The 10,021-nt window shown below is 53.7% G+C and overlaps 1 protein-coding gene across 2 annotated transcripts in view; it reads left to right on the top strand.

The window, feature by feature from the left end:
• The first annotated feature begins 1,227 nt into the window (after positions 1-1,227).
• Positions 1,228-10,021, top strand: part of ZER1 (zyg-11 related cell cycle regulator) — a 29,987-nt gene continuing 21,193 nt past the window's right edge. For both annotated transcript variants that reach the window (XM_081803721.1, XM_081803720.1), the window contains exon 1: positions 1,228-1,381. The gene's annotated coding sequence lies outside the window, so the exon portion shown is untranslated. The remainder of the gene's footprint in view (positions 1,382-10,021) is intronic.

Here is a 10,021-nt window from a genome sequence, read left to right as displayed (position 1 = left end):
TTATTTGACAGAGACAGACACAGTGAGAGCAGGAACACAAGCAGGGGGAGTGGGAGAGGGAGAAGCAGGCTTCCCGCCGAGCAGGGAGCCCGATGCGGGGCTCGATCCCAGGACCCCAGGATCATGACCTGAGCGGAAGGCAGACGTTTAACGACTGAGCCACCCAGGCGCCCCCCAACATACATTTCTGAATTGTTTGGATTTTTTTTTTTTTGCAAGTATGTCTTCTTTTGGTAATTTGAAATCAATAGACTTTTCAAAGGATTCAAAATTGTACAAACATAGTTGTATACGGCGGAAGACTAAAAAGAAAAAACACGCGCAAAAGTAGTCATGGCATTAGAATTGGGGGGGCGGGGGTTGTGTCAAGAAAGTAGCTTCTAAACTGAGATTGAAGGTGGAAGAAAGAGCATGTTGGCTATAGATACAGCAAGAAGTGTGTTGGATGTGAATATAGCAAGAGGAGCGTTCAGTTGGGAAGAAATTATTCGAGCCTATAGGAGAGAAGGAGGACAAGAGGCTGGAGAGGTGATCCTAGTCGTCTATGTTAAGGGTTGTTAGCAGGGGAGTGCGCTGATCTGCTCCAAGTTCGGGGGGCGGGGGGGCGGAAAAACCCTCTGGGACTGTGGAGAGGAGGGGAGGGCGCGTGAGGCGGCTGCCGCCGGGATGCAAGGAGGAGATGCTGGTGGACGGAGCCGGGCACTACTACTGGGGGAGGAGAGGCTGGTCCGCGCGACCGTCAGGACTTGGCGACGGGAACCGGAGCTGAGGGGAACGCAGGGGCCAAGGCCGACTCCCACTTCCCCACGGGCGGCCCGTTAAGTAGCGGGGAAGCCGGCGCGCGTCGGGCCGCGTGGGAGAGCGCTACCTGCGGAGCACCCGCCGGCGACGTTCAATGGGGCGCCCGGGGTGGGGGGCGGGGGGCGTCCAGAGAGACGTCGGTGTTGACGCCGGAGGTGGAGTCCGTCCCGCCCGTCACCACTGCCCGGGCTCTGCTGGCCCGCAGGCCAGAGCGGGCCCCAAAGCCGGTGTCACACGGCGGGTCCCCCCGCAGCGAGGGAGCCCCCGGAACAGCGTGCTCGAGGCCCGGTGGGGCCCACCTGCACTCCGCCGCCCGCAGACCGGGCCCCGCCGGGAGAGGAGCCGCCGCGCGCTCCGGAACCTTCGGCCGCCGCCGCCCGCGTTCGCCGCGGGACCCGTCGGGGGAACCCGTTCGCAGTTGCTAAGGGGCGGTCCCGGAAGTGACGCGCCCCGGGTTTGTTGACAGCGGAGGCGGCGGCGGCTGCAGGCTCCGAGCCCCAGGAGCCGGATCGGGGGAGGGGCCGGGCCCCGGAGCCAGCACCCGGCGGCCCTCAGCCCCGCCCGCAGCCCTAAGGGCAAGGTAACGGCCACGGAGTCCCCCCCCCGGCGCGACCCCCTCCCTCGCGGGGCTCCAGTCCCCGGGATCCCAAGCTCCGCCCCGCCGACCCCAGTCTCCCGCAGACCCCGGCCCTAGCCTAGCGAGATCCCCTGTCTCCCTGGCGCTCTGGCCCCAGATTCCCCCGGGTCACATCCCCGGCTTTCCTCGCAGAGGAAGCAAGCATCCCGTCGGCTCCCGGTGCCGAGGGTATTTATCTGCGTCCTCCCCCTTTGCCTTCTGCCTCAGGCGCCTGGGCATCGCCGCTTGCACAGGTCCATTTCGGCCAGTGGTGGGAGGACTCCTTTCTCTGCCCCTGCTGCCAGGTTTGAGAAACGTGCCTTTAAAACCGAGCTCCCTTCCTCCAGAAAGAAAATGACGCCCTGTCGGATGCCCCTACAAAATGGGGGATCGATATAGGGCTAAAAGGGCCAGCCTCTGCCCCTCCTACCTGTTGGACGAGCTTAAGTTTCTGCAAAGCAATGCTTAAAAGCTCAGGGACGGCTTGGATTATGGAACGGCTCCCAAAAGGGATGACAAGGTGTAAGAAATCCAACAGGATGAGAAAGGGATGGGCTGGGGTTGCAAACCTGAGGGCCAAGGGAGCCTGATAGGTGAGTTGAAAGTGAAACTGTCTGCTGGCCACTATAGTTCTGTGTGTGGAAATTGACTTGGCTGCTCTTAGGACCAGGGAGTCCAAGATTTCCAGTCTTTGCCTGTGCTTGTCAACGCGCTTGGTTTTTAAGGAAGGGAGGGAGGCCTGGTGCCTCCACAGGGAAAGACACCCCCTTTGATCTTTTCCACAGAATGTTTATCTTCAGGCTTCAAAATGGTTAGAATGAGCTTTGAAGACAGCTTTGGAAAGAGTAACAGGAGGCTATGCTTAGAGCAGGTGGTGAGGGGTCTCTGTTTCAGTTCATTGCTTCATTCAGAAAATAAGAAACATATAATATGTAGGGTGTCATGGAGAAAAATAAAGCAGGAAGGGCCATGGCAAGGGCCAGAGGGTGGGGTCACCTTTGTGGAGAAGTTGATCAGAGAAGGTCTCTAATAAGGTGATGTCTGAGCAAAGTCCTGAAGGGAGGGAGGGAGCAAGCCATACATCTGTCTACAGGCAGAGCATTCAACAGCAGGTGCAAAGGTCCTGAGGTAGTATACTTGATGGTTTTAAGAAAGGAGAGGACAATGGGACTGGAGCAGAGTGAAGGAGGGAAAGAGTGGGAACCAGATAATGGTGGGGAGAATGTCAGGGGCTGTCTCTGTGATGCAGGGTCCCAGAGTACCAAAGGAGCCCCCTTTCAAATCTGTACAAACGTGGTCAGAGAAAATAGAGATTTGTTTTAGATGACAAATAGCCATTATGCTCTGGCCTGGCATTATAAGTAATCTTTTTCCATCTTTGTGATGACCATTGGTGGAATTAATACAAAAAGGACAGCCATAGAGCACTGTAGTTAAATCAGGTCATGCAGCTGCTTCCTGGTGGTGAGAACTTGGGCGAGGGGCCACCTCAGTGTCCTCATCTGTAAAGTAGGGTTGTTGGGCTTAGTGAGACATCATGCACTGAAGTGCTTAGTGCACTATTTAGCACGGATTAAGTATTCGGTGTCTAACAGTTGTGATGATAGCAGTGGCCATGATGAGGAACTGTTTGCATGTGTCTACCTCAAAGCCTTTCTTTTTAGCACCAGCTGGTGGTGCCACCAGCTCTGACTGCCTCCTGAGCTGGTAGAATTTTGGAGAACAGTGGGGGTGGGGGGAGACACAGTGGACACTTACTGTCACCCCTCGGGGGAACAATGCTTTGCATATCCTACAGGGAGGATGGTAACTTGGTCTTGGCTTTCTTGACGCCACTAGAAGGTGATGGGGGCTTTTTAAAGAGAGCACAGCAAATCCCCATTCTACCACGTAAAATAGATAAAATGATGGTGTTGGCCTCAGGCATGTGGTTGGGGTGTGTGTGGCTGATCTGCTGATGGAGAGTGTTAATCTGAGAAGTACCCAGCAGAGGCTGAGACTTTGCAGCCTACCTTATAGGGAGCGGAACAATGGTTGATCTCCCTCCTCACCCCTCAAGCCTGGACTGTATCATCAGGCCTGGGTCATAAGCTGAACAGGGTGACTGGGCCAGATGATTTAAAAACGAGAAGTCAGAGCGCTTGGATGCTGAGAGCCAGCCTATCTGAGCAGCTCTTGTGGCTGGAACCTAGGACCAGCCGCCTGGGGACCTGGGTTCAAGCCCAAGCAAGCTCTGCGGCTGGCTCACTATGTGAACTTGGGGGGCAAGTTCCATCCCCTGTCTGGGCCTTGGTTTTCCTATCTGTATACTAACTCTGAAGGCTGTTGGAAGGATGAAATGAAACCCAGGTCGTGAAAGCATTGGGTGCACTCTAAAGCTCTCTACAGAGGCAAAGAACAGTTCTTGGTATGACTACTGCTGTCAGTACCTTAGCTGTTCTTGACTCCTGAAAGGCCACTTCACGGATCCCTGATGGGTCATCTGTTTTGGGACCAACATTCTTTATCTGGCTCAATCACTAAAGCTGATTTTCCACCTTCCAAACGGACAGAAGGCTCTCCCCAGGCATGATTCCTAGGAGATCTCTCCATAATGATTGTTCACCACCTTCTTGGCATCTCCTCCGCAAGCCCACACAATGTGTTCGCAGCACATTGACCGATAAGGACCCTGATGAATCCTGAGGCCGACAAATATTGCTTGGGGATCTCGTGTAGGCGAGGCTCCTTCATCTGCAACCAGCCAGCCGTACACTCACTGTGTCCCGGAGATGCCATGGATCACACAAGGTCCCCACCAAGAAGCTTTGAGTCGTGTGGCCAAAACGATATATGCTCATAGCACAGTTACCAGCAGTAACAGATCATCTGTGCTCGGTGCCTAAGGATACGCAGAGTTTTAAGGAGTCAGTGAAGCCTCATCTGCAGAAACAAGATCGGGGGTGGGGGTGGGGGGAATAGTTCCTGCCCCTAGCGTCATGGGAAGGAGAGCCAGGCACTTTCTGGGGGACCTTGGGCAGGTCCTCACACATCTTTTTTTTTTTTTTTTTTTTTAAAGATTTTATTTATTTGAGAGAAAGAGAATGAGAGACAGAGAGCATGAGAGGGAGGAGGGTCAGAGGGAGAAGCAGACTCCCTGCCGAGCAGGGAGCCTGATGCGGGACTCGATCCAGGGACTCCAGGATCATGACCTGAGCCGAAGGCAGTCGCTTAACCAACTGAGCCACCCAGGTGCCCCGTGGTCCTCACACATCTTTGAACCACGGTTTGCTTATCTGGAAAACAAAATATGTCCCTCCTAGGTTATTTGTGCCTTCAGCGAGAACATGCATGGAAAGCTCGGCACTCTGGGTCTGGAACTAACGCATACGTGTGTATGTGTTGCGAGGTACAGATAGACCCTTGAACCTATACGTAGTCCATGGCAGATTACTTCGCCACTCCTCAGCTGCCTTTCTGTAAGTTGTAGATTCTAATAACTCCTGCTTCATGTGGTTGCTGAGGGAATTAAATGACCTGACGGATATCGAGTTCTTGGAATATGTTGCTCAGTGTGGATGTGATCATTAAGTTTGCGTGTGAGCTGGGAACCCAGGTATTCCCCAAGGCCCCTCTGCCTCCAGGTGGCACCAGTGAGCGGGGAGGTGCATGCCTCCCTCATTACGTTTCTGCATCTTCTTAACATCACCCACTCTGTGGATTATGACCCCGTTGGGATGCTTTCCGCCCCTGGCCTGCACCCTGGCCCCCGGGAGACCCTGGCCCTTGCCCTGACTCTCCTCACAGCAGCTTCCCACCCCCAATATCTGGACTGGGATCTGCTCCCTCCTGGAAAACTTCCAGCTTCTGTAAATAAGGCATTTGTTTGGATTCCCCCCCACCCAGCTCTTGGGTTAATATTTCACGGGGTGGGCGCTGCTCCAAGGCTCAAGCTTCTGGCTCCCCCAGCCTCTCTGTCGGCGGGGTGTCAGGTCGCTGGTGGGGTCCCACGCTCCCTCTGGATCACACAGTTCCTCTTTCCCCCCACTGCGCTGCATGGACAGAAGACCCAGTGGGGTGGTGAGATGCACGGGTTTGGTTTGGAATCGCGTCCCCTGTCATCCGTTGTGTGATTTCAGGCAAGCCTCAGTGTCTTCCTTAGCAAATGGGGGGTAACAGTCAATAGTCAATACCTCAGCTGCTATAGTGAGATCAGGGCAAAGGCAAACCTTTATTCTGACGCGTGCCAGGCACAGACTGGCGCAGAGGATCCGGGAGCCTGCAAGCAGACTGGGTTCCCATCCTCCCCAAGCTTGTGAGCTCACAGGCTGTGGGAAGGGTGTTCAGCAATTGTTATACAAATGTCAATTAGCTTCAAGTACCAGATCCTAGGGAATGTGGTTTGTTGGTTAAATAAGGAACTATATGCAGTAAAGCATGAGGGGCTCAGCGCCCCACCTGGAAGCAACCGGGATGGAGACTGTGGTCACTGCTTCTGTGTTCTGCCTTCTCTCGTCTGCTCCCTGCCACTCTCCCCTCCACCCCCCATGTCAGAGCTCAGGGTGGATCCAGTGTGAAGAACCTGCTAGAGAAGGGATGGAGGAAGACATGGGGTTCTTCTTACCGTGTGGTGTGCTCTCAGAACCAGAGTTCCCTCTGTCCCCGGTTGCCAGAATCCCAGATGGCCGGTGCCTGCTGCATGAGTGGGGAGCCCTTGGGGGTGGGTGTGGGGAGGGTAGAAATGGCAATCGCCTGGGGGCACCAGTGGCAGGGCGCCCCTGGCCCCTCGGCCTCCCTGCCAAGATGAGGATGGCCCCTTCCTCCTCCAGCTCACCTCAACCCCAAGCAGCAGGGTCCCACCACCAAAGGGTGGTTAGCAGATGGTACCATCTGCCTGGTTTGTCTTTGGGTGACCTTAGTGGCTGAAAGGATGGTGTTTCTTCCACCCGGGGAACAGAGTCAGGGCCGGGTGGGTACCTGGGTAACTGGGCTCAGCCCTGCCGAGAAGGCAAAGCCCCAGGCGGTGCTCTGTCATTCAGAGTGGTGAGGGTTCCTCTGTGGCCACTGGGCCCTCCCACTGTCCTGGCACAGTGGACAGGGAGGATGCAGAGTGTGCCTTGTGCCCCAGGCACCTGCCACGTCTGCCACAACCTGCAAGTCCCTCTCGTCCCTGCCACAGGCCCGTGTTGAAACCCTACAATCTGTCAGGCCCACACAGGGTGTTCAGCACTTCCTTTGTCCAGCAAATTGTTGTGGAATTGGGCCTGTGGCACCAGCGTCCCACACCCTCTGGCCTTTCAGCCCGGGCACATCATTTCCGTCTTCCTGGAATGCCTTTCCCTTCTCTCCCTACCACCAGGGTTCACTGTGACTCCTCTTTTGGGTTGCAGCTGAAATGTCACTTCCAAGAAGCCTGCCCATGGCCTGTCCAGGGCAGATCCCCTAGCGTAGGCACCCAGAGCCCCAGGTACCTCCTTCTCCTCCAGAGCACTGGTCCCCGGGACATGGTGCGAGGTTTGTGTGCTGCTTAGGTGGATGTCTGTCTCCCTCAGTCAGTTTGCTCCATAAGGACGCGGACCTTGTCTGGTTTCGCTCACCACTGAACCCGCAGTGCTCAATAGACAGCTGCTGAGTGGATAAAGAAGTGACCTGGGCTCAGCGCAGGGCAATGCCACAAGACAGCCTGGTTCCTGTCCTCATGGAGCTGGCCATCTGGCAAGAAAGCCCGATCACGAAACCAGCATCAGTTCAAAGTGTTAGTTGTTCCGGTGGGGCCGTGGGCGCACGCGGGAGCACGCTGGCGGGTCAGGGAAGGCTTCCCAGAGGAAGCGATGTTGGTACCAAGGCTGGCGATGTTCGGGGGCAGCATTCAAAAGTGGTGTGGGCTGGCGCGTGTGCGGGCGGGGATGCTTCCTGGAGGAGGGACACGGATGTGTTTTGGGGGTAGGAGTAGTATTTAGAATAGAAAGTGGGATAACTCACTGAATTGGGATGCTCCCGGTTGAAAGAAAACAGACTGAGCAAAGGTCTGAAGGTGACCCTGTGCTTAGGGCCGGCCAGCTGCCATAGGGGCCAGCAGGCCCCGAGTGGGCCAGCAGGCTGGCTGTGGCTCAGGAGGCCTTGAGTGACTGCTTGAAGAGAGGGGACTCGGTTTCCAGCAGGGTGCGCCTCCCTGTCAGCGGTGCTCCCCCGGCTCCTGTTGACCAGGGAAGATCTAGAAGAGAATGAAGGTAAAGGAAGGCTGTGCCCAGTGGCCCAGGCAGCCTGTTTATTGTGCCTTCCCTCAAGGGTGGCACACAGCCAGTGGGAAGCTGGCACCACGGGCCTTGTGGCAAGAGACCCAGGCCTGGGGAGCACAGGACTACAACTGGGCAGGAGCAGACCCCGCTCTATTGGGGACCAGGGCAGGTGAGGCAGGAGAAGGGGATGGTGATGGTGACGGTGATAATCGTAATTGTAATAGTAGCTTCTTTTTATGAGCAGTTACCACGGGCCAGGTGCCAGGCTAAGCTCTTCTGATATTCCATGTTATCCTCACACAGTGCTCCCTGTTTTAGAGAAGAAACCGAGGCACAGAGCGGTGAAGACACTTGCCCAAGTTCACCTGCTCTTAAGCGGCAGGGCTGGGACTAGAAGCTGGGTGGGCCTGACTCCAGAGCTCTCAGAGCACTGGCACCAGTAAGTAGGGGTGCCAGCACTTAGGCCTTGTGATCCCAGACGGCACAGGGCTCTGGGGCCGCCCACCGGATTTCTAGAGCAGCCCCGAAGGCTCACATATGGACACGGGGGCTCCAGGAAGCCAGGGGCAGTGCTGGGCCCCGAACTCCTTCAGAGCTCTCCAAGGGGTGATATGATGGAGTCCGAGAGACCGGATTCAGATCCCACTTTGGACAGAGTAGCCTCTCTGAGCTTGAGTTTTCTCATCTGCAAGATGGGATCATAAGCAACATTTCTTACGTACTCAGTCTCATCAAGCCTGAGACCAAGCATTTTCCCGACATCTCATTTACTCCAGCAGCCCTGTGAAGTGGGGATTATTATCCCCATTTTCCAGATGAGGAAACTGAGGTCCAGAGAGCTTAAGTAATTTATAGTGAATTGTAGAACTGGGTTGAAACATAGATCCATCTGACAACAGAGCCTGCGCTTAAAAAAAAAAACAAAACAAAAAGCTATTGAAGTATAACCTAGCTAGGGAAAGGCCTGGAAAGCGTGAGTGGACAGTTTGATGAATGTGCACCAGCAAACACACCTGTCCCCGAGGCCCCCCTGCCACTTTCTAACCACTGCCTCTCTGCAAAGGGAATCGCTACCCTGACTTCTAACACCATGGATTCCTTTTGCCTATTTTCCCCCCTTTCCGATATAGACTATGGCAGGAAGATGGTTTGGGATTAATTCCTGACTTTCCTCAGTTCTGTAAATGGTTGATTGTCTTCTATCTTGTTCATTCAATTTGAATGTGAAGGTTCAGTTTTCATTCTCTCTCCGCCACCTGTACCTAAGGAGCTATATTCTCAGAGCATCACTTCACTGAACCCCAGTCCCTTCTAAATGTGGACCCTTTTTGGTGTCCAGGCCATTTTCTTAACTTTTATTGAATTATAATATACATTTTTAAAAATCATACCAGGATATACAGCGCCCGAATATTCACAAAGTGAACACACCTTTATATCCAGCACTCAGATGTGGGACTAGAAGCTTCTCAACACCCAGCCAAATCCCCAAAGTAACCTCAGTGCTGACTTCTGCCACCACAGATCAGATTGTTCTGGCTTTTTTTTTTTTTTTTTAACTTAATGGAGTAAAACATGAACGGATTCATTCAGTATATAATATGATATATGCTCTTTTGTGTCTGACTCCATTCACTAAACTCAGGAGGTTCATCCAAGCTGTTGTGTTAACAATAGTTTGTGCCTGTTCATTGCCCTTAATATTTCATTGGTGAGTGTACTGTACTTATTCATTCTAATGTCAGGGACATTCAGATTCTTTTCTGGCTTTGGCTATTCTGAATCATGCTGCTGTGAACATTCTGGTCTGTGTCTTTGGGGGAACATGTATACGTGCATCTCTCTTGGGTGTGTGCCTAGGAGTGGAATTGCTGAACATTGAACATATGTGCATATTCAGCTTTAGTAGACAGTGTTGCACAGTATTCCATTATACTGTCAATTCGCACCAATTTACACTCCCACTCGCAGCGTGGGTGACATCCCGTTGTTCCATCTTCACCACAGCACAAGCTTGGTAGTGCCTGGATTGTTTCCAGTTGAGCCATTCTGGTGGGTGGGAAATGGTGTCTCATTGTGGTTTTATGGATACTAATGAAGCTGAGCCCTTTTCCATATGTGTCCATATGTTCTCTATCCTTTATGAAATGCCTGTTCTAGTCTTTTGCCCATTTTTTAGTTGGATGCTATGTCCTTTTTAAAACAGTTTGGGGGTGTTGCCTGAGTGGTTCAGTCGGTTAAGCGTCCAACTCTTGATTTCAGCTCAGGTTGTGATTTCGGAGTTGGGCGATTAATCCCTATGTGGGGCTCCATGCTCAGTGGGGAATCTGCTGGGGATTCTCCTCTCCCTCTGCCCCTCACCCTGCTCGCTTGTGCATGTGCATAC

The sequence above is a fragment of the Leptonychotes weddellii genome, chromosome 14, assembly GCF_054177405.1.
Source record: "Leptonychotes weddellii isolate Sample4059 chromosome 14, ASM5417740v2, whole genome shotgun sequence".
NCBI classification, from domain to species: domain Eukaryota; kingdom Metazoa; phylum Chordata; class Mammalia; order Carnivora; family Phocidae; genus Leptonychotes; species Leptonychotes weddellii.
Note: the sequence above shows the minus strand (reverse complement) of the source record. Positions and strands in the feature narration are given on the sequence as shown.